Below are 22,101 nucleotides of genomic sequence, written 5' to 3' on the forward strand. Positions count from 1 at the left end.
GCTAGTTGATGACGCAGATGCAGCAGCTGCTGCCACCTCTTCCGCTCCAAGGGTTGTAGATGCTGGAGGCCCTGGTACTCCCAGCTCTGCTTCATTGCGTGTAGCCTTTATGCCTCTTTTGCGCTCTTGGAATGTCCTCTCGTGGAATATTTGAGGTCTTAACTCTGAACCTAAGCAGTTAGCACTGCATAATGCTATCCTCTCTAGTGGTTGCGCGATTGTCTGTTTACAAGAAACCAAAAAAACCTCGTTTGATATTGCTTTCATCAAATCGTACTGTCCCCACCAATTTGATAATTTTGCTTTTGTTCCCTCTCGGGGTGCCTCTAGAGGTATTGTTACGATTTGGAAGAGCTCGATGTTTACGGGTTCAATTTTACTGTCTGAAAATTTTGCGCTAGTCGTCAGTTTCACCAGCACGCAATCTCAGCAAACTTGGACGTTAGCTAACATCTATGAGCCATGTACCGGAGATGATCATGTCACATATACAAATTGGCTTTATGAACTGGATATACCGAACACTCAAGACTGTCTTTTACTAGGTGATTTCAATTATATCCGTGCACCTGATAATCGTAACAAACCTGGCGGTGGTGCTATTAACATGTTCACTTTCAATGATATTATCCGTGCACAAAACCTTATTGAGATTCCAGTTAAGGGACAGGCCTACACATGGAGTAATATGCAACTCGATCCATTACTCGAGAAGTTGGATTGGTTTTTCACATCCCTGCACTAGACCAATGTGTACCCAAAATCTCTAGTCAAGCCGCTTGGTAAGCCTGTCTCTGACCACATACCCTGCGTTGTCTCCATTAAAACCAACATACCATGTAGTAAAATCTTCAGATTTGAATCATATTGGCTTCTGCACCCTGGCTTCATGAATGTTGTGCGTAACTCTTGGAACAAAACAAACCTGTGCACTCGACCAATGTGGCCACTGTGCTTTGCAGTAAATTCAAAGCGCTCAGACACGCTCTCAAGACCTGGAGCAAGAACATTTCTCATCTGATGATCGCCATCGACAATTGTAATCAATCCTTGGACAACCTTGATGAATTGGAAAACAAAAGACCTCTTACCATTCCTGAAAACAACTTCAGAAACATCCTCAAGAAACATCTCTTGAGACTATTGCAATATCAGAAACTTTACTGGAAAAAACGTTGCACTATCCGCTGGATTAAGTTTGGTGATGAAAACACGAAGTTTTTTCAGGCGGTTGCCGCAGAACGATACTGTAACAACAACATTGCCTGCTTTCTAGATAATGAGGGTCACCAAGTGGAGGATCACACAAGCAAAGAGGCTCTTTTCTTTCAAACTTACAAAAATTGCTTGGGCACAATATCTCCCGCCGAGATGAAATTTGATCTGCCAACACTAATCCAGCGCTCCAACAATCTCGACCACCTAACATATCCCTTCACACCTGAAGAGATTGATGAAGTGGTAAAGGAGGTGCCCCCTGATCGTGCCCTTGGCCCGGACGGTTTTAGTGGTGCATTCCTCAAAGCTTGCTCGCCTTTGATCGAATCTGATTTCTATGCCTTGTGCTCCCAATTCCACGCAGGAGATCTTGATATAATGAGCATCAATGATGGCCTTATCACTCTTATCCCGAAGGTTAGATCGCCAGACCGATAACTCTACTCAACTTTTGCCTCAAATTGATCACCAAACTTCTGGAAAATCATCTGCAAAAAATCATCTTGAAACTGGTTCACCGTAACCAATATGGTTTTCTCAAAGGCGGGACCATTCAAGATTGCATGGCATGGGCCTTCCAATATATCCATCAGTGTCATGCCTCCAAAAAGAAAATCATTTTGCTCAAATTAGACTTTGCCAAAGCCTTTGACACTATTGGCCATGCCCCCATGATCAACATCATGCGTCACATGGGATTCAATGACAAATGGCTCAACTGGATAAGTTGCATTTTCTCTTCTGGGCGATCTTCAGTTCTGCTTAATGGTGTGCCTGGTCGTCAATTTCATTGCAAAAGTGGAGTGAGGCAAGGCGATCCTCTCTCCCCTCTACTCTTTGTCTTAGTAGCTGACCTCCTTCAGGCCGCGATCAACAATGCTTTTCGTCTGGGGATGATTGAACTGCCCTTCCCTTGTCCAGGCCAAACCGACTATCCGATCATCCAATATGCTGATGACACAATCCTATCCCTCCCTGCCTGCCCTTGTCAGGCTGAAACTGTCAAAAAAATTCTTTCTGACTATGCACTGTCCGTCGGCCTCAAGATCAACTTCAACAAGTCCACTCTTATCCCTATCAATCTTGATGACGCCTCAACTACTGAGCTAGCTCACATCTTTGGATGCTCGATCGTCTCCATGCCATTTACGTACCTTGGCCTCCCCATGGGCACTTCGAAACCTACTGTGCAAGACCTCATGCCACTTGTCTGCAGTGCTGAACGCCGACTCACTGCCACGATCTCCATGATGTCATACAGAGGGAAGCTTTCCTGTCTTAACGCAACCGTCACCTCCCTGCTCATCTATGCTATGTGTACACTCAAAATAAACCCTCAAATTCTTGAGATACTGAATAAGATCCAACGCAGATGCCTTTGGACCAAAAAGACCAAGCAAGGAGAAAAAGGCAACTCTTTAGCTGCTTGGGACCAGGTGTGCAAGCCTAAAAAGCATGGAGGCCTAGGAGTCATTAATCTGAAAATTCAGAATGAAGCGCCGCTCATGAAGTTCTTGCACAAATTTTACAACAAGAAAGATGTCCCCTAGGTACACCTTCTTTGGAATACGATTACTAAAAATTCTGTTTCAGGCACGTCCAATCCCACCCAACTTTCAAGCTTCTATGGTGATCCAAGAGCACCATGAAAATTAAAGTTTTCGGATGGCTACTACTTCATGACCGGCTGAACATACGAAACATGCTCACACGTCTCCACTACAACATTGGTGAGGTCTTTGATTGCCTCCTCTGTGGGCATAACATTGAAGAGACAGTTGACCACATGATCTTCACTTGCCCGTTCAGCCGCTCTTATTGGGAGAAACTTGGTATTACCTGGCCTGCTTTCAACTCCAGACTTGAGCTCATCAACCAAACCAATGCGGCTGGACAGGGGCCCATATTCATGGTGATTTTCCTCACGTCAGCCTGGAGTTTGTGGAAGGAACGAAATAACAAACACTTCAAAGGGGTTTTCCCTAGCATTGCATCTTGGCTCGCACGATTCAAAGAAGATCTTAACCTCCTTCAATACAGAGTGAAAGAGGTCCATAGGACCACTGTGACCTCCTTTTGTAACTCCCTAGCCTAGACACGTTTTCCTGTTCTTTTTGCAGTATCCATTGGTGCAGTGATTCACTACAACACCCCTCCCTCTATGAGGGGTGATGGAGGGACACCACCTTGTAACAATATGTAACCCATGTAACTCTTTACATATATAAATATATACACACACAGTAGGATCCTCTTGTACTGTCTTTCCATAAAAAAACACGGAGTGACAATAGTCGGGACTACTCCCAGTGATGACCGTAGTTTGAGGAGTTCATGCATTCACTGTGTGTTAATGCTTTGTTCTAGTTCTCTATTAAAAGGATGACTTAATATCCCTTAGTTTCCAATTGGACCCCGCTGCCACGGGGGGTAGGACAAAAGATGTCATGCAAGTTCTTTCCATAAGCACGTCTGACTATTTACGAAATACATGCCTACATTATATTTATGAACTGGAGCTAGTGCCATATCGCCCTAGGTTATAACTGTCTCATGATGAATATCATCCAACAAGTCACCGATCCAATGCCTACGAATTTATATTATATTGTTCTTGCTAAGTTACTACTGCTATCGTTACTGTTTCACTCGCTATAAAATACTGCTATTACTGTTACTGTTACTATTGTTGTTGTCACTACTATCAAAACTATCATATTACTTTGCTACTAATTATGTTGCTGCAGATAATTAATCTCCAGGTGTGGTTGAATTGACAACTCAGCCGCTAATACTTGCAAATATTCTTTAGCTCCACTTGTGTCGAATATATAAATTTGGGTTGAATACTCTACCCTCGAAAACTGTTGCGATCCCCTATACTTGTGGGTTATCAAGAACTAGCCCTCCTACATATGAATTGCCTAAGGTACCGGAAGGTTATGTTATGAATGAAGAGACAACTAGAGACATTCTTACTTGTAAGGATAGAGATGATCTAGAGAAACTATTATGCAAGTATAAAGAAAAATCTCTAAATGCTAGAATGCAATATGATCCTAAGTTTGCTACTTCACCTATCTTGATTGATGATAAGGATTATTAATTCTTTGTCGACCCAGAGTCGATTACTTTGGTTAAATCTGATCCTATCCATGGTTATGAAACTGAAAGTGTTGTGGCACATCTTACTAAGTTGAATGACATAGCCACCCTTTTTACTCATGATGAGAAGACTCATTATTACTCTATTCTCAAATTATTTCTGTTCTCATTAAAGGGTGATGCTAAAGCTTGGTACAATACTCTTCCTCCTGGCTGTGTGTATAGTCCCCAAGATATGATTTATTACTTCTCTGAAAAATATTTCCCTGCTCGTAAGAAACAAGCTGCTTTACAGGAAATATTTGACTTTGTGCAAATTAAAGAAGAGAGTCTCCCACAAGCTTGGGGGAGGCTTTGCTAGTTACTTAATGCTTTTCCTGATCATCCTCTTAAGAAAAATGAAATACTTGATATCTTCTATAATGGACTAACTGATGCTTCTAGGGATTTCCTAGATAGTTGTGCTAGTTGTGTTTTCAGGGAACGAACTGTTGGGAAAGCTGAAGAATTATTGAATAACATATTGAAAAATTATGATGATTGGACTCTTCCCGAACCACTGCCTAAACCCACTCTGAAGAAGAGAGGTATATTATATCTCAGTCCTGAAGATATGCAAGAGGCAAAGAAATCTATGAAGGAAAAATGTATTAAAGCTGAGGATGTTAAAAAATTACCTCCTACTGAAGAAATACATGGGATTGATACACCACCACCACCTAAGGTGGTAGAAGTAAATTCTCTAATGAAGTTCAATGATAATGACAATCCTCACAATATGCACCCTAGCCAATGCCTTTATGAGTTTGAAAACTATATTAGAAAACAAGATCACTTCTATGCAAATGTTATGAAACAATTGAATACAATTCTGATATGATTGCTTGCTTGAGTGACCTGTTATTTAGAATCTCAAATGATATTAGAGGTGTTGGAAAGCATGCTTCTATGGTACAAACCCAGTTAGAACAAGTTGCTAAATCTCAAAGAGATTTGCTAGATGAAATGAATAATGATATACATGACTTTGCTGTTAGAGTTGCAACTAGAGGAGGTAAAATGACTCAGGAACCACTTTATCCCGAGGGACACCCAAAAAGAATTGAACAGGATTCACAAAGGAACAACACCACTGCACCTAGTCCTTCTAAGAAGAAAAAGAAGAAGAAAAATGATAGGACTTTGCATGCCTCTAGTGAACCTGAAGTAGAAAAACCTCCTGATAATGAAGTCTCTATTTATGATGTTGAAACTCAACCTAGTAGTGAACACTCACCTTCTGATAATGAAAAAGTTAATGATGAGGTTCACGAAGATAGTCAAGCAAATAATGAAGAACCAGATAATGATGTTGAGATAGAACCTGCAGTTGATCTTGATAACCCACAACCTAAAAATAAAAAGGTATGATAAAAGAGACTTTTTTGCTAGAAAACAAGGTAAGGAAAGAGAACCATGGGTTCAAAAACCTATGCCCTTTCCACCTAAGTCAACTAAAAATAAAGATGATGAAGAATTTGAATGCTTTGCTGAAATGCTGAGGCCAGTCTTTTTGCGTACTTGCTTGACTAATATCTTGAAAATGCCTTCTTATGCAAAGTATATGAAAGACATCATCACCAATAAGAGAAAAATACCGGAAGCTAAAATCTCCACCATGCTTGCTAATTATACTTTTAAGAATGGAGTATACCAAAAAAACTTGGAGATCCGGGGATACCAACTATACCTTTCTCTATCAAAAAGAATTATGTGAAAACTGCTTTAAGTGATTTAGGAGCTAGTGTTAGTGTTATGCCTTTCTCTTTATATAAAAGAATTGATTTGAATAAACTCACACCTACTGAAATATCATTGCAAATGGCTGACAAATCTACTGCCATACCTATTGGTATTTGTGAGGATGTGCCCGTTGTTGTTGCTAATGTTACTATTTTGACTGACTTTGTTATACTTGAGATGCCCGAGGACGACAACATGTCGATTATCCTTGGTAGACCATTCTTGAATACTGCAGGGCTGTTATTGATTGCAATAAAAGCAAGGTCACTTTTCATATCAATGGTAATGAGCATACGGTGCACTTTTCGAAAAAACAATTTCAAGTGAATGGTATTAATGTTATTGAAAAATCTCTGTCAATCACTATTGGAAGTTTTCAAATACCTCTACCTACTGCCAGAAAGAAATATGAAATACTTATTGTTGGGGGCATTCATATCCCCGTTGAGGTAATTTAGTGATTTAAGGAAGTTCTTCGGTTTCATGCTAATCGAAATTGGTTGTTAATAAGACTTGATCAACCTTATTGATGGATCATTTTTTGAGAGGTATGAAGTTGATGAATTTAGTAAGCACTACCTTCTGTCCCTATCTTTTGTTTTCTGTTTTTATTAGTTAAATAAAATAAAATGCCATGCTTTGTCTATTTTTTGAATTTCCCGTGCAATAAAAAAATGACCCCCAAAAAATAAAAGTTGTCAGAATGCCCTGAAAATTCAATACAGTTTTTTCTAAATATTTAAAAATTTATGGTGCAAATAATATCAGAGCGAGGTGCACTAGGTCGGCACAACCCACCTGGGCACGCCAGGACCCCCAGGCACACCCTAGTGGGTTGTGGTCCCCACGTGGCTCCCCTCACTTATCTCTTCACACCACATCATCACCTACCTATAGAAAAAAATCACCATTGCTCTCTCTCTCTCTCTCTCGTGTTCTTGCTCTCAAACCCGCGGATTTTTATCTCTTTGCTCGAAGCTCCATATCCGAAACTGTTTCGGGGGATTGTTGCTTGGTATGTGACTCCACTGTTTGTCCAATTAGTTTTTGTTTTAGTGGTTTATATTTTGAATAGTTAGCTACTCTTGGTGCTGCTGTAGATGACCTTGCATGTTGAATTCTTAGAGTTCTAAGTAGTTTGAATGATTGCTATGGCCTCTATGTATCCCTATGAGTAGCTGCTATCAATCTTGTAAAGTTTTGTTGATAAACTTTTGTCACCCAATTTTTTTTAGAAAATTGTACGCGAACATGATTAACTTATTTGGAAGGAGTTCTTCGAAGAGGAGATCCTCGGGGGAATCTTCTAGTGACAACTCCGATCATCGGTCTTATGTTGAACCAAGTGAAACTTCCATTCGAGATGCTGCCACCAAAACGTGCCTATGGCCATGTGATGATTATATGGTACGTGTTGGCATTAAGGAGATATTTGAGCAATATGTTCACAATGCCATTCTCGGTCCCTACATCTCAGATAAGTGCGATCAACACCACACCCTCAATGAATTATTTGTCAAAGGATTTAAATTCCATCCTTGTGAGTCTAGGGTGTCATTTAAACTGCATGAAAATTCATTTACCTTGCCACTAGAGAGATTTGTGCACCACTGCAAACTCCCATTCTGGGGTTCGCTTGAGGAACCGCCAAGGGCTGAGTACCAATCATTCTTGACTAGTCTTTGCTATGGTGAGACGAGGGGAGTGGCACAAGGTAGAATAAAGAGAATTCATCTTCCCACAGTTCAGTACTTTGCATTATTTAATGGGAATGTATCATAGGCAAGCAAGATTGTAGTACCCTTTGTGCTCCAGACTTGAGCCTCATATGCACCGCTCTCACCGGTGATAGAAATTATAACCTTGGGGCGATTGTTGCACGCAGGCTGCAACATAACGCTAATAGTGGCTATTTCTATGGCGGAACTTATGCCACATGTTTAGCAAGAGAGCTGGGTGTTTCACCTTTGCCCTTTGACCCTATCCTACCCACGCAGTATTTGGACTTTGATGCTATGAAAAATCATAAGATCCTTAAAGGATATATTCATAATTTCACTTATAAATTGTTGTTTAACAAAGCATCTATTGTGCACACATATTTTCCTGCGCCTACTCTCTTTGATTATCATAGCAGGGGAAGATATTTTGTTCTTGAGAGCGAGGCCCGAGCTCACAATGTGGCGGTTGAGGCAGCACGGCAGGCCGAGTCATCCGCATCGAGAGCCTCTGTGAGCTACCACGCCGACTACTATCCAGGCTACTGATTGATTACCATGCTAGTCCAAAAGCCTAAGCTTGGGGGAGTACGTGTTTTCCACCTACATTACATTCATGTTCACACATTTCATTCCAGCTGCCGGTATCCACACTTTTTCATTGTATTATCCATGTTAAATTTATTTTCTCGCTTTCTTCTTGTGTGTTTGAAAAACCTTAGAAAAACCAAAAAAAAATAGTTGTAGTGAGTTTACTTTCGATGCATGCTTAGCTGTAGCACTAAAAAGAAAACCCAAAAAGATTTCCTTGTTCTTCTTTTGCTTGTTGGGAGCTTTCACGTGTAAGTAGTTTTTCTCATTTTTGCTTTTCCCATTTATTTGCTTGTTCAAGAAAACCAAAAATTCCAAAACTATTTCAGTGTGTTTATCTAAATTTATTTTCTTTTTATTCGAGTCACACCGAGGAGAAGACCACGATAAAAATGTTGAGTGGCTCTCATATGAATAATTGTTGATCTAATTAATATCCCATATTAACTTGTCTTCTCCCATTGAATAAAATGATTGCAGATTCCAGCTTAGTCCATGACACTCTTGCACTATTATTATTTTCACATCGTTCGGTCATGCAAGTGAAAGGCAATAATGATGATATTCGATAAACTGGCCGTGGCAGAGAGAAACGGGTATGAACTCGACTTGTTTTGTTTTTGTAAATATGTTTAACCTAGTATCCATGATTCAGTCCATTAAGATTAAACATGTTTGCAATGACAATTAGAGATTATAGTTTCTCATGCCATGCATAGGTAGCTAGGTGGGGATAATGATTTATCTTGGATATCAACATTGCGTTAAAATGGCTGTGATGTGGTATGATTGAAGGAAATATGCCCTAGAGGCAATAATAAAGTTGTTATTTATATTTCCTTATATCATGATAAATGTTTATTATTCATGCTAGAATTGTATTAACCGAAAACTTGATACATGTGTGGATACATAGACAAAACACAGTGTCCCTAGTAAGCCTCTACAAGACTAGCTCGTTAATAAAAGATGGTTAAGTTTCCTAACCATAGATATGTGTTGTCATTTGATGAACGGGGTTACATCATTAGAAGAATGATGTGATGGACAAGACCCATCCATTAGCTTAGCATAATGATCATTAAGTTTTATTGCTATTGCTTTCTTCATGGCATATACATATTCCTTTGACTATGAGATTATGCAACTCTCGGATACCGGAGGAATACCTTGTGTGCTATCAAACGTCACAACATAACCGGGTGATTATAAAGATGCTCTACAGGTATTTCTGAAGGTCTTTGTAGGGTTGGCATAGATCGAGATTAGGATTTGTCACTCTGAATATCGGAGAGGTATCTCTGGGCCCTCTCGGTAATGCACATCATAATAATCCTTGCAAGCAATGTTACTAATGAGTTAGTTGCGGGATGATGTAATACGGAGAGTAAAGAGACTTTCCGGTAACAAGATTGAATTACGTATGGAGATACCGACAATTGAATCTCGGGCAAGTGACATACCGATGACAAAGGGAATAACGTATGTTGTCATTACGGTACGACCGATAAAGATATTCATAGAATATGTGGGAACCAGTATGAGCATCTAGGTTCCGCTGTTGGTTATTTAATGGAGAGGTGTCTCGGTCATGTCTACATAGTTTTCGAACCCATAGGGTCCGCACGCTTAACGTTTGATGACGATTTTGTATTATATGAGTTACGTGATTTGGTGAACGAATGTTGTTCGGAGTCTTAGATGAGATCATGTGACATGACAAGGAGTCTCAAAATGGTCGAGAGGTAAAGATTCATATATAGGACGATAGTATTCGGACACCGGAAGTGTTCTGGGGGTACCGGGTACGTATCGGGTCACCGGAAGGGGTTTCGGGCAACCCCCGGCAAAGATATGGGCCTTATTGGGCCAAGGGCGGGATAGACCAGCCCCTAGTGCTGGTGCGCCCCCATATGGGCCGGCCTAAGTGGAGAAAGGAAAAGGGGAGGAGGAAAGGAAATAGAGGGAATATGATTCCCCCTTCCTTTCCCCTCTCCCATCTTTCCTTCCCCCCTCCGGAGATAAGGGAAGGGGGAGGCCGAATTGGAGGAGGCCCCCAAGTAGGATTCCTCCTACTTGGGGTGCCCCAAGGCTGCTCCCCTCCCCCTCCCACCTATATATACATGGGTCGGGGGCACCTAGAAGACACACCAACAATTGTGCGGCGCTCCCCTCCATAGTTTACGCCTCCAGTCATATTCTCGTAGTGCTTAGGCAAAGCCCTACGCAGATCACTTCACCATCACCATCACACACCATCGTGCTGACAAAACTCCCCCTCGACACTTTGCTGGATCAAGAGTTCGAGGGACGTCATCGAGCTGAACATGTGCAGAACTCGGAGGTGCCGTATGTTCGGTTCTTGATCGATCAGAACGAGAAGAAGTTCGACTACATCAACCGCATTGTCAAACGCTTCCGCTTTTGGTCTACGAGGGTACGTGGACACACTCCCCCCTCTCGTTGCTATGCATCTCCTAGATAGATCTTGCGTGAGCGTATGATTTTTTTTGAAATTGCATGCTACATTTCCCAATAGTGGCATCAAAGCCAGGTCTATGCGTAGATGGTATGCATGAGTAGAACACAAAGAGTTGTGGGCGGTGATCGTCATACTGCTTACCACCAATGTCTTATTTTGATTCGGAGGTATTGTTGGATGAAGCGGCCCGGACCAACCTTACATGACCACGTCCATGAGACCGTTTCCATCGACAGACATGCAACTAGTTTTGCATAAAGGTGGCTGGCAGGTGTCTGTTTCTCCAACTTTAGTTGAATTGAAATTGACTATGGCCGGTCCTTGTTGAAGGTTAAAACAACAAACTTGATAAATCACCATTGTGGTTTTGATGCGTAGGTAAGAATGGTTCTTACTAGAAGCCAATAGCAGCCACGTAAAACTTGCAACGACAAAGTAGAGGACGCCTAACTTGTTTTTGCAGGGCATGTTGTGATGTGATATGGTCAAGACATGATGTGATATACGTTATTGTATGAGATGATCATGTTTTGTAAAAGTTATCGACAACGGGCAGGAGCCTTATGGTTGTCGCTCTATTGTATGAAATGTAAACGCTATGTAATTGCTTTACTTTATCACTATGCGTTAGCGATAGTTGTAGAAGCAATAGTTGGCGAGACGACAACGACGCTACGATGGAGATCAAGGTGTTAAGCCGGTGATGATGGAAATCATGACAGTGCTTTGGAGATGGAGATCAAAGGCACAAGATGATGATGGCCATATCATGTCACATATTTTGATTACATGTGATGTTTATCTTTTTATGCATCTTATTTTGCTTAGTACGGCGGTAGCATTATAAGATGATCCCTCACTAATATTTCAAGGTATAAATGTTCTCCCTAAGTATGCACCATTGCGACAGTTCGTCATGCCAAGACACCACATGATGATCGGGTGTGATAAGCTCTACGTTCACATACAACGGGTGCAAGACGGTTTTGCACATGCGGAATACTCGGGTTAAACTTGAGACCGAAAGGTCGATCATGAATCATATAGTAGATATGATTGTCGGTGTCAAAACCGGCGGATCACGGGTAGGGGGTCCCGAACCGTGTGTCTAAGGATGATTGTAACAGGAGGCGGGGGACACAATGTTTACCTAGGTTCGGGCCCTCTCGATGGAGGTAATACGCTACTTCATACTTGATTAATCTTGATGATATGAGTATTACAAGAGTTGATCTACCACGAGATCATAGAGGCTAAACCCTAGAAGCTAGCCTATGATTATGATTGTTGTTGTCCTTTGGACTAAACCCTCCGGTTTATATAGATACCGGAGGGGGCTAGGGTTACACAGAGTCAGTTACAAGGGAGGAGATCTACATATCCAAATTGCAAAGCTTGCCTTCCACGCAAAGGAGAGTCCCACCCAGACACGAGACGAAGTCTTCAATCTTGTATCTTCATAGTCCAACAGTCCGGCCAAAGTATATAGTTCGGCTGTCCAAGGACCCCCTAATCCAGGACTCCCTCAGTAGCCCCTGAACTAGGCTTCAATGACGATGAGTCCGGCGCGCAGATTGTCTTCGGCATTGCAAGGCGGGTTCCTTATTCGAATACTCCACAGAATATTTTGAACACAAGGATCGTGTCCGGCTCTGCAAAATAAATTCCACATACCACCGTAGAGAGTATATTATTCCACTAATCTAATCTGCTAACAACTTTTCGTAATGTGACGTCCTGCTATGGCCCGATCATTATGAATCGTTTTCCCTGCCTGCCACTGCATGTGTTGCGAGGCGGTTTTATTGGCACGTCTTGTCAAAGCAGAGATCGTGTTCCCCTTATCACGGGATTCTCATCAATACGGATATGGGTAACCCAACCGCTCCATCGACCGCGGCGCTTGGGGAATAAGCGATTTTATGGGGAAAGTAGGGAGGCGCACAGTTTCTACTGCCTCTATAAAGGGACAAGGACTCCTCCTTTTCACCCACGCCTTCTTCTTCCCCTGCCCATACATTCTCGCGCACTCGAGCTCCAGCGCCCAAGTTCTCATTTTCTCCGCAAAGCCATTCCAAACATGTCCGGATCGGGAGGCAAGTGGATGGTTTCCTCCATTACGGAGGAGAACATTACGAAGCTCCGGGAAGCCGGATACCTGGCCGCAGACATCGCGCACCGGCTCCAGATGTGGGGCAGATCGTCCCTACTCCAGCACCCCATGAGATGGTTGTATTCCTCACCCACTTCGTCCGTGGGCTGGGATTTCCCCTCCACCCATTTGTCCGCGGGCTCATGTTCTACTACGGGCTGGACTTCCATGATCTGGCCCCCAATTTCATCCTCAACATCTCGGCGATTATCGTCGTGTGCGAGGCCTTCCTCCGCATCAAGCCCCACTTCGGCCTGTGGCTGAAGACCTTCAACGTGAAACCGAAGGTGGTGGTCGGCCAGCAAGCGGAGTCCGGAGGCGCCATGGTGGGCAAAATGCCCAAAGTCACCTGGCTTGAAGGCTCCTATGTGGAGACCGTGAAGGGGTGGCAATCGGGGTAGTTCTACAGCACCGAGCCACGCAACACCATCTGGGTGGTGGCCCCCGAATTTTGATCCAGCATCCCCATGCGGCTCACCTCCTGGAAAGAGAAGGGCCTATCCTGGGGTTCATCGGTGGAGGTGACTGGACTCCAGAACTGTGTTAAAAATATGATAAGCAAGAAAATCAAGCTTGTCAACGTGGTCCAGGCATTGTTGAGGAAATCGTTAACTGGTAGCTGCTCGGTCGGTTGGTGAGTACGGGATTAATAGGCTAATCGGCAAGTTAATCGGCCATTTAATAAATTAATCGGACAATTTATCGGGTTATCGGCTACTCGGGGACTCTATGAGTAGGGATTAATCGGCAAGTTAACTGGTTAATCGGATGAATTCTTGAACAGGGGGTCCAGGTCATGCTCTTCCGCCGGATCCTTTCGTGTCAAAGACGGGCATTGAATATGTGGGAGTTCGACCCGGCCAAGCACTAGACGCCGCGAGAGCTTTTCGACACGACACACCAAGATGTCTGGAAGGTGCTGTTCAAGGCCGCCGAGGTACCTCCTCCCCTTACCGAGGATCGCGGACTCAGCACAAAGCGCCCTGCCAATCCGGTAAGCTCTTTATATCTCATAGGATGTTCCTTTCCCCAGTATAATCATGTGAGGGATCTGAGCCTCCACTCTATTTTAATAGGACTGGGTAGCGACAGCGGAGCAGATTGATTGTCCGGCCCCACTGCCCGAAGATCCAACAAGAGCTCTCTTAATGGAGATGCTGGTTCCGGCGCCCTATGAGGCGCCGGAGAAGAAGGCCAAGAAGAAGGCCGCTGGGACCAGAAAAGTTCTCCGACACAAGGTTGTATCAGACTCATCGTCCGAAAACACCGAGGCACACACCTCCCACAAAAATGAGGAGGAGGAAGAGGAAAGTTCTCCCCCCAGCCGGGGGAGACAAGAAAAGGAAGGCCGCCCCATCTGCGGAGGCCGAAGGGTCCAAGAAGGGAAGGACCCTCCTTCCAGACTACTCCACAATAGCCACTTACAGCGACGAGGAGTGGTTGCCCAGGGACAAGCCCCTGGCGAAGTCGTAAGTATCCGGATACTATAATAGTTCTGGTATGTTTTGTTTTATTACTTCTCATCATGTTAAACATGATCATGCAGTCCATCCAAAGCCCATATCGACGTATCCTCTTCGGATGAGTCTTTGGGCCAGTCAGCGATGAACAATGATTCACTCCCGACAGCCACCTCCCCCCGGCCCACGGACGACATCAAGGTGTTGTCTCAAAGGGCACCGACTGGACGCATGGGGGGCAAGACTCCTGTGGGCTCTAATGATGGGGGCCACAGCAAGTTTGGCCCCCAGCCGGATACTGCGCTGGAACCTCCAGTGGTTCTGGATTTTGTCAGGCGACCCCTCGCTAAGGAGGGCAAGCCATCTGTGCCGACGGCCTTTGTCCATCCAGAGGCATCGGACAACTTGCTGGAAGCGCTTCACGATGCTTCCATTGACGAGGAGCACCGTACTATCATGAGTGCGGTGGTCGAGAAGGTTCGGTCCGCCAAAAGCGTACTGACCGAAGCCTGTGCCAGCCTCCTAACAGGCTTTGAGATAAGTAATCAAATTATGAGAAAATATCATAGTATAGACAATAGCCCCTGATGCTCTCTTTGGGGTTCGCAAAGAAAGGCCGAACAGAGGATCAAATAATAATCACAGGAGTCTGATCAGAATATGTCTATGTGAATAAGAAGGCTTCGCTGCTAGCCGCTGCCGCTCGTACTGCGGAGGTCTCTGGACTGAAGCGGGACCTTGAGCGGTCCGAGGAAGAGCTCGGCCTTACCAAGAGGCAGCTCAAAGAGAACAAAGGTAAGTGGTACCCCATATGTATATTGATAAAGAAAAAAAGGAAGTGGTTACTAGATCATGGGATCATCATGAATTTTGCTAGGGGCCACGACCGAAGTGATGACCCTAAAGAAGGCGCTGTCCGAGGCCGAAGATAGAGCGGCCCAGGAGCGCATCGAGTGCGCGAAGCAAGAGGCCTGAGTCGGCGAGGTTCAGCAAGAGCTCCAGGATTTCGTCAAAAAATACGAGTCCTTGGAGCGTGACTCTAAGACACAGGGGTCCGAGCTTGCGAAGGCCCTTGAGAACGCACAAAATGCCAAGGTCGAAGCTCAAAAGGCCCTCTAGGAGATTTAGGCGGTCAAGAAGATAGTGGCGGGTAAGGCATGCATTATGCAAAGCAAGCATGTGGAGGAAACTTTCCTTTTACTTACCCGAATTCGGAGCTCTCCAGGAGCGTTCACAGATCTACCCAGCAGCGTATTTCATGCCGCGGAGTTCTACCGGGACGAGGAAGGAAGCTCGAGGGAAAAGTTGTTCTGGTCTCAATATACTGGGACCGAACATCCGATGCCCTTGAGCGACTAGCTGAAGCAACTGGTCGAGCTTCACAAGGTGGCCGAACTGGCCATGAAGGGTCTCATAGTCCGGATGTGGCCTGACGAGCCCTTGCCTGGCAGCTACTTCGGCCTGGTAAAGCAGCTTGTGAATGCCTGCCCACGGCTTGAAGTCATAAAGTGGTCCGTCTGCATTGAGGGTGCGCGCAGGGCCTTTGCCCGTGCGAAAGTGCACTGGGCGAAGATGGATGCCGAAAAGCTAGTGAAGGAGGGGCCACCGGAGGGCAAGGAGCATCGCCACCCCGAAATGTATTGTGACAGTGTCCTGAAGGGTTCCCGCCTTGTGGTGGAGGAATGTGCTAAGGATGTAATATGTGAATGAGTGTATTCATGTGACCCTGTAATATGAAAACGAGTTCATGTGCGCTATATAACGCTTGTCGATTTAAAATATTACCTTCTGTGCGGCCATTTATAAAATCTGAGAGTTGGCCAGTCGTCGGCTTCTGCCCCCATGTAACTAGTACTGAGGTGTTCGGGATTAATCTTAAACACTCTTTATCCAAAAAAATTGGTCCTTTAAGGAGGTGTTTAGCGCAGCGAACAAGGCAATCAGACTATACAAATTTATCACTCTCACTTAGCCATAGAAGTCTACAATTTTAAATTTTGGCGAAGCCCCTAGTATTTGGAAGGTCGAACTTGGGGCGCTATATACGCCTAAATCGGACAAGGCCGATTCCTCGCCCAAAGCAGAAAAAAAATCTTTAAGGATGTGAGACCTCTCGAACAGCGACCAGCTCTCGCCGCATCATGACAGTCAGTTTTCGGCTTTCTCTACTGAGGTGCTCGTCCGGAAGAACCGGGACACAATCGTAGTAGTTCTCACAGTGCTACCTTAGCCGATATAGCGTAACGTAAGGTGCCAAAACATGGGAGCCGGGCAAACCCAACTATTTACCCAAGACATGATTCAGAGCTGTTGCATATAATGCTATAAGTTCGGGGTGCCGCACTGTCGAAAGTGTTCGGACTTTTCTTGCCGTGTTATGGGGTACACTGAAGCCCCTAGCGCACTGAACGTACCAGAATGTACGGGTGCAATTTGTCGTAAATAAGCAGACAAAGAAAAAAGATGAAGAAATGCAATAATAAGCTAATGCTGTACATTGTTATTTAAATGATACGTCAAAGCGTATGTATACAAGTAGTGCAATAAGCAAAAATAGGACTATTTGACATGTCCTATCCAAGGGCAGGCTGCATGTGGGTATGTAAAACAGGTATAGTGATCGTTATCAGAGACCACCTGGGAATTCCCTTGTACGTCAAAGCTTCTTGCTTCCTTGGTGTTTCCTTCCCGTGATGGGTCCGATAATCAGGGTATCGGAGAGGGCCTTCAGAAAATAGGGTCCTGAAAGGAAGAAAATGGTAAAGATATACGGGTCCTGAGGCGGTTGAGCCGCATTGTGGGCCATGCCATAGCCGTGCCTCCGCCTACGCCCATGGTATCTTGAGTGTGTAATTATGGACGCGCGGCATAAATTTTGCTGCTTGGCTGGGACGAGGATGGAGGCCGAATTGCTAGGCAAGCTCAAAACGTGCCGGGCGATCCTGTTGCAGGGTACTCCGGACTCGCTTGAGGGTGTCCGTGGGCTTTATTGCCGAATTGGCGGTTTGCCTCAGAAGGCTGCTTTGTACTTCTACTGCAAGGGCCGTAGTGTGCTCCTCCGTATGGAGCGAGCGTTCTGTGTTTCCATTAACTGTTATAACCTTGCGAGGTCCTGGCATTTTGAGCTTGAGGTATGCATAATGCGATACCGCATTGAATCTGGCGAATGCGGTTCGTCCGAGCAGTGCGTGATAGCCAATGCGGAAGGGGACGATATCGAAGACCAACTCCTCGCTTCGGAAGTTTTCTGGGGATCCGAAGACCACTTCCAGTGTGATTGAGCCCATGCAACAGGCCTCTACACCTGGTATGACACCTTTAAAGGTGGTTTTTATGGGTTTAATCCTTGAGGGGTCGATACCCATTTTGCGCACTGTATCCTGATAGAGCAGGTTCAGGCTGCTGCCACCGTCCATAAGGACTCGAGTGAGGTGAAATCCGTTGATGATGGGGTCAAGGACCAATGCAGCAGAACCGCCATGACGGATACTGCTAGGGTGGTCCCTGCGACCGAAAGTGATCGGACAAGAAGACCATGGGTTGAACTTTGGGGCGACTGGCTCCATCGCATAGACGTCCCTTAGTGCACGCTTCTGTTCCCGCTTGGGAATATGGGTTGCGTATATCATGTTCACTGTTTTCACTTGGGGAGGAAATTTCTTCTGTCCCCCCTGTGTTCGGCAGCCGGGGCTCCTGGTCGTCGTCGCTATGCAGCCCCTTTTCCTTGTTTTCGGCATTCAACTTGCTGACCTGTTTGAACACCCAACATTCTCTATTGGTGTGGTTGGATGGTTTATCGGGGGTTCCGTGAATTTGGCACGAGCGATCGAGTATGCGGTCCAAACTGGACGGGCCCGGGTTGCTTCTTTTGAACGGCCTTTTCCGCTGATCGGATTTAGAGCCACTGAATCTGGCATTGACTATCGTGTCTTCGGCGTTGTCACCGTTGTTGCGGCGCTTGTGTCTGTTGCGATGTGGCTTGCCGTTGCTATCTCTGGCATCTGAATTGCCAGGATTTTTAGATGTGTTGTTGCTGCGAGCCAGCCAACTATCCTCGCCCGCACAAAAGCAGGTCATGAGTGTTGTGAGGGCTGCCATGGACTTCGACTTCTCTTGGCCGAGGTGTCGGGCGAGCCACTCGTCACGGATGTTATGTTTAGATGCCGCTAAGGCCTCAGCATCTGAACAGTCAACAATTTGGTTCTTTTTAGTTAGGAACCGAGTCAGAATTTCCCGACTGACTCCCCGGGCTGTTGGGTTATGTGACTCAAGTCATCAGCATCCGGTGATCGCACATAAGTGCCCTGGAACTTGTCAAGGAATGCGTCTTCTAAGTTCTCCCAACTGCCAATGGAGTTTGTCGGCAGGCTATTCAGCCAATGCCAAGCCGGTCCTTTGAGTTTTAGTGGGAGGTACTTGATGGCATGTAGATCGTCACCGCGGGCCATGTGGATGTGGAGGAGGAAATCTTCAATCCATACCGCGGGGTCTGTTGTACCATCATATGATTCAATGTTTACGGGTTTAAACCCTTCTGGGAATTTGTGATCCATTACTTCGTCGGTGAAGCATAGGGGGTGTGCGGCGCCTCTGTGTCAGGCTATATCCCGACGCAGTTCGTACGAGTCTTGTCTGCTGTATTCGGCCCGGCCGGATTTGCTTTTAGTATATCTAGCGTGACGGTCGTCGTCACGCGTTGGGGCACGCCCCCGTGATCCGTAGATCGATCTTGTATGTCCTGCTTTGTTTTCCAATATGTCTCGCAGGTCGTGCGCGTAGCCCCGAGCCTTGGTGTTTTTGTTTGACTGGCGACGGGGTGCGGGCTGGACTTCGGGCTTATATGCCGCTTTGTCTCAGCCATGAGGTGGCCGGTCATCCGCATGATACGCTGGTAGTGTAGGCTTTAATGCTTCCTCCTCGAGTTGGGGTAGCAACCTGCGCTTTGGGTAACTTTTGGTTGGGCGCTCGGGTTCGTGTTCCTCGGCTGCCAGGACCTCGGTCCATCTATCCGCTAGCAGATCTTGATCAGCTTGAAGCTGCTGCTGCTTTTTCTTCAGGCTTTTTGCTGTGGCTATAAGCCGACGCTTGAAGCGCTCCTGCTCGACGGGATCCTCAGGCACGATGAATTCTTTGTCGCCGAGGCTCACTTCATCTTCGGAGAGGGGCATGTAATTGTCATCCCCTGATTCTCCATCTGTCTCCTGTTCCTTGGGGCTCGTATGCCCATCCTCCCGCTCAAAGCCTGGCTGGAGTGGATTGTCTACGTCTTCAGCACTGTCTGCAGCGTTATTGTCTTTTGTGCTGGTATCGCTGCTTTTGCTATGGCGGGGCTTAGAGCGGCGTCGATGACGCCGGTTCTTAGATTGCTTCTCGAGGGGATTACCCTCTGTTGCCTTATTGCCATTGCTTTCTTTGGGGGTGTCCACCATGTATATATCATATGATGAGGTGGCTGTCCAGCGCCCTGTGTGCGGTGGTTCCTGTTCTTCTCCTGCATTGTCGTCCATACCGTCTATGTCTTCGGAGTCGAAATCAAGCATGTCGGTTAAGTCGTCGACAGTGGCTATTAAGTGGGTGGTGGGTGGGGAACGAATTCCTTCGCCGCCTGCTTCCCACTCGAGCCGGACATAGTTCGGCCGAGGGTCTCCTGACAAGGAGAAAGACTTCAATGAATCTAGCACATCGCCCAAGGGCGAGTGCTGAAAAATATTTGCGGAGGTAAACTCCATGATTGGTGCCCAATCAGATTGGATAGGCACGGTCGCGGGCTGTTTGGAGCCTATGGCCGGGGACGAATCCAAGGGTCCGGTAACACAGGTCTCATAGGAGGTGAAGTCAGTATTCGGCTCTATCGCCGTTGAGTGTGCGGCTTCCGTGGTGGGGTCCAACCACCCGTCCTCGGACGGCACGATCTGCTCCGGATTGAGGGTCGGAGTAGCCACATGTGTGATCTCCCGAACACCGTCCGACGACAGAGCTAGGTCATGCTCGTCGTGACTGTGCGGCGCACCTGACACGGGCTCGAATCTGTCGAAGATCAAGTCTCAGCGGATGTCAGCGGTATAGTTCAAGCTTCCAAACCTGACCTGATGGCCAGGGGCGTAGCTCTCGATCTGCTCCAGATGGCCAAGCGAGTTGGCCCGCAGTACGAAGCCGCCGAATACGAAGATCTGTTCGGGGAGAAAAACCTCACCCTGGATCGCATCATTGCCGATGACCGAAGGAGCCATCAAGCCTTTATCGTGACGGCATAGTGGAACTCTCAATTAAAGCACCAATGCCGGTGTCAAAACCGGCGGATCTCGGGTAGGGGGTCCCGAACTATGCGTGTAAAGCTAATGGTAACAGGAGGCGAGGGATACAATGTTTGCCCAGGTTCGAGCCCTCTCGATGGAGGTAATACCCTACTTCCTGCTTGATTGATCTTGATGTTATGAGTATTACAAGAGTTGATCTACCACGAGATCGTAGAGGCTAAACCCTAGAAGCTAGCCTATGATTATGATTGTTGTTGTCCTATGGACTAAACCCTCCGGTTTATATAGATACCGGAGGGGGCTAGGGTTACACAGAGTCGGTTATAAGGGAGGAGATCTACATATCCGAATTGCCAAGCTTGCCTTCCACGCAAAGGAGAGTCCCACCCGGACACGAGACGAAGTCTTCAATCTTGTATCTTCATAGTCCAATAGTCCAGCCAAAGTATATAGTCTGGCTGTCCGAGGACCCCCTAATCCAGGACTCCCTCAATGATCAACATAGAGATGTTCACCATTGAAAACTACTCCATATCACGTGATGATCGGACATGGTTTAGTTGATATGGATGACGTGATCATTTAGATGACTCGAGGGATGTCTATCTAAGTGGGAGTTCTTAAGTAATATGATTAACTGAACTTAATTTATCATGAACTTAGTCCTGATAGTTTTTGCATATCTATGTTGTAGATCAATAGCTCGCGTTGTAGCTCCTATATATTTTTGATATGTTCCTAGAGAAAACTAAGATGAAAGATGGTAGTAGCAATGATGCGGACTGAGTCCATGATCTGAGGAGTATCCTCATTGCTGCACAGAAGAATTATGTCCTTGAAGCACCGCTAGGTGACAGACCTATTGCAGGAGCAGATGCAGACATTATGAATGTTTGACAAGCTCGATATGACACTACTGCAGGATGCTGCTAATGCGACACTACGACTGGAGACCCTTCGACAAAACTGTGTGCGATGCCATAATCGCAAACGGTGGTGTAAGAGAACCATCAAAAAAGGTGCAAAACGTTTGCGATGGAGGATGCATCAAACACAGTTTAGATTTTTGTTGCATGTGCGATGCAGGGCATACCGTCTTAACTATTTGCGATGAGGAGGAACAAAAAAAACGGGCAGCCAGATGAAGGTGTGTGCGATATACAACATACAGTTCACTCGAATGAATTTTTTGTATTTGGCAACACAAAATAAATGGTCAGCTAGATCAAAGGTGTGTGCGATATACGGCATGCGGTTCACTTGGATTAACTGTTTGCGTTGAGACATGAGAATAGAAATAGTTCAACTTAACAAGATGTGTGTGATACGCGGCAAA

The sequence above is a fragment of the Triticum dicoccoides genome, chromosome 5A, assembly GCF_002162155.2.
Source record: "Triticum dicoccoides isolate Atlit2015 ecotype Zavitan chromosome 5A, WEW_v2.0, whole genome shotgun sequence".
Classification (NCBI taxonomy): Eukaryota; Viridiplantae; Streptophyta; class Magnoliopsida; order Poales; family Poaceae; genus Triticum; species Triticum dicoccoides.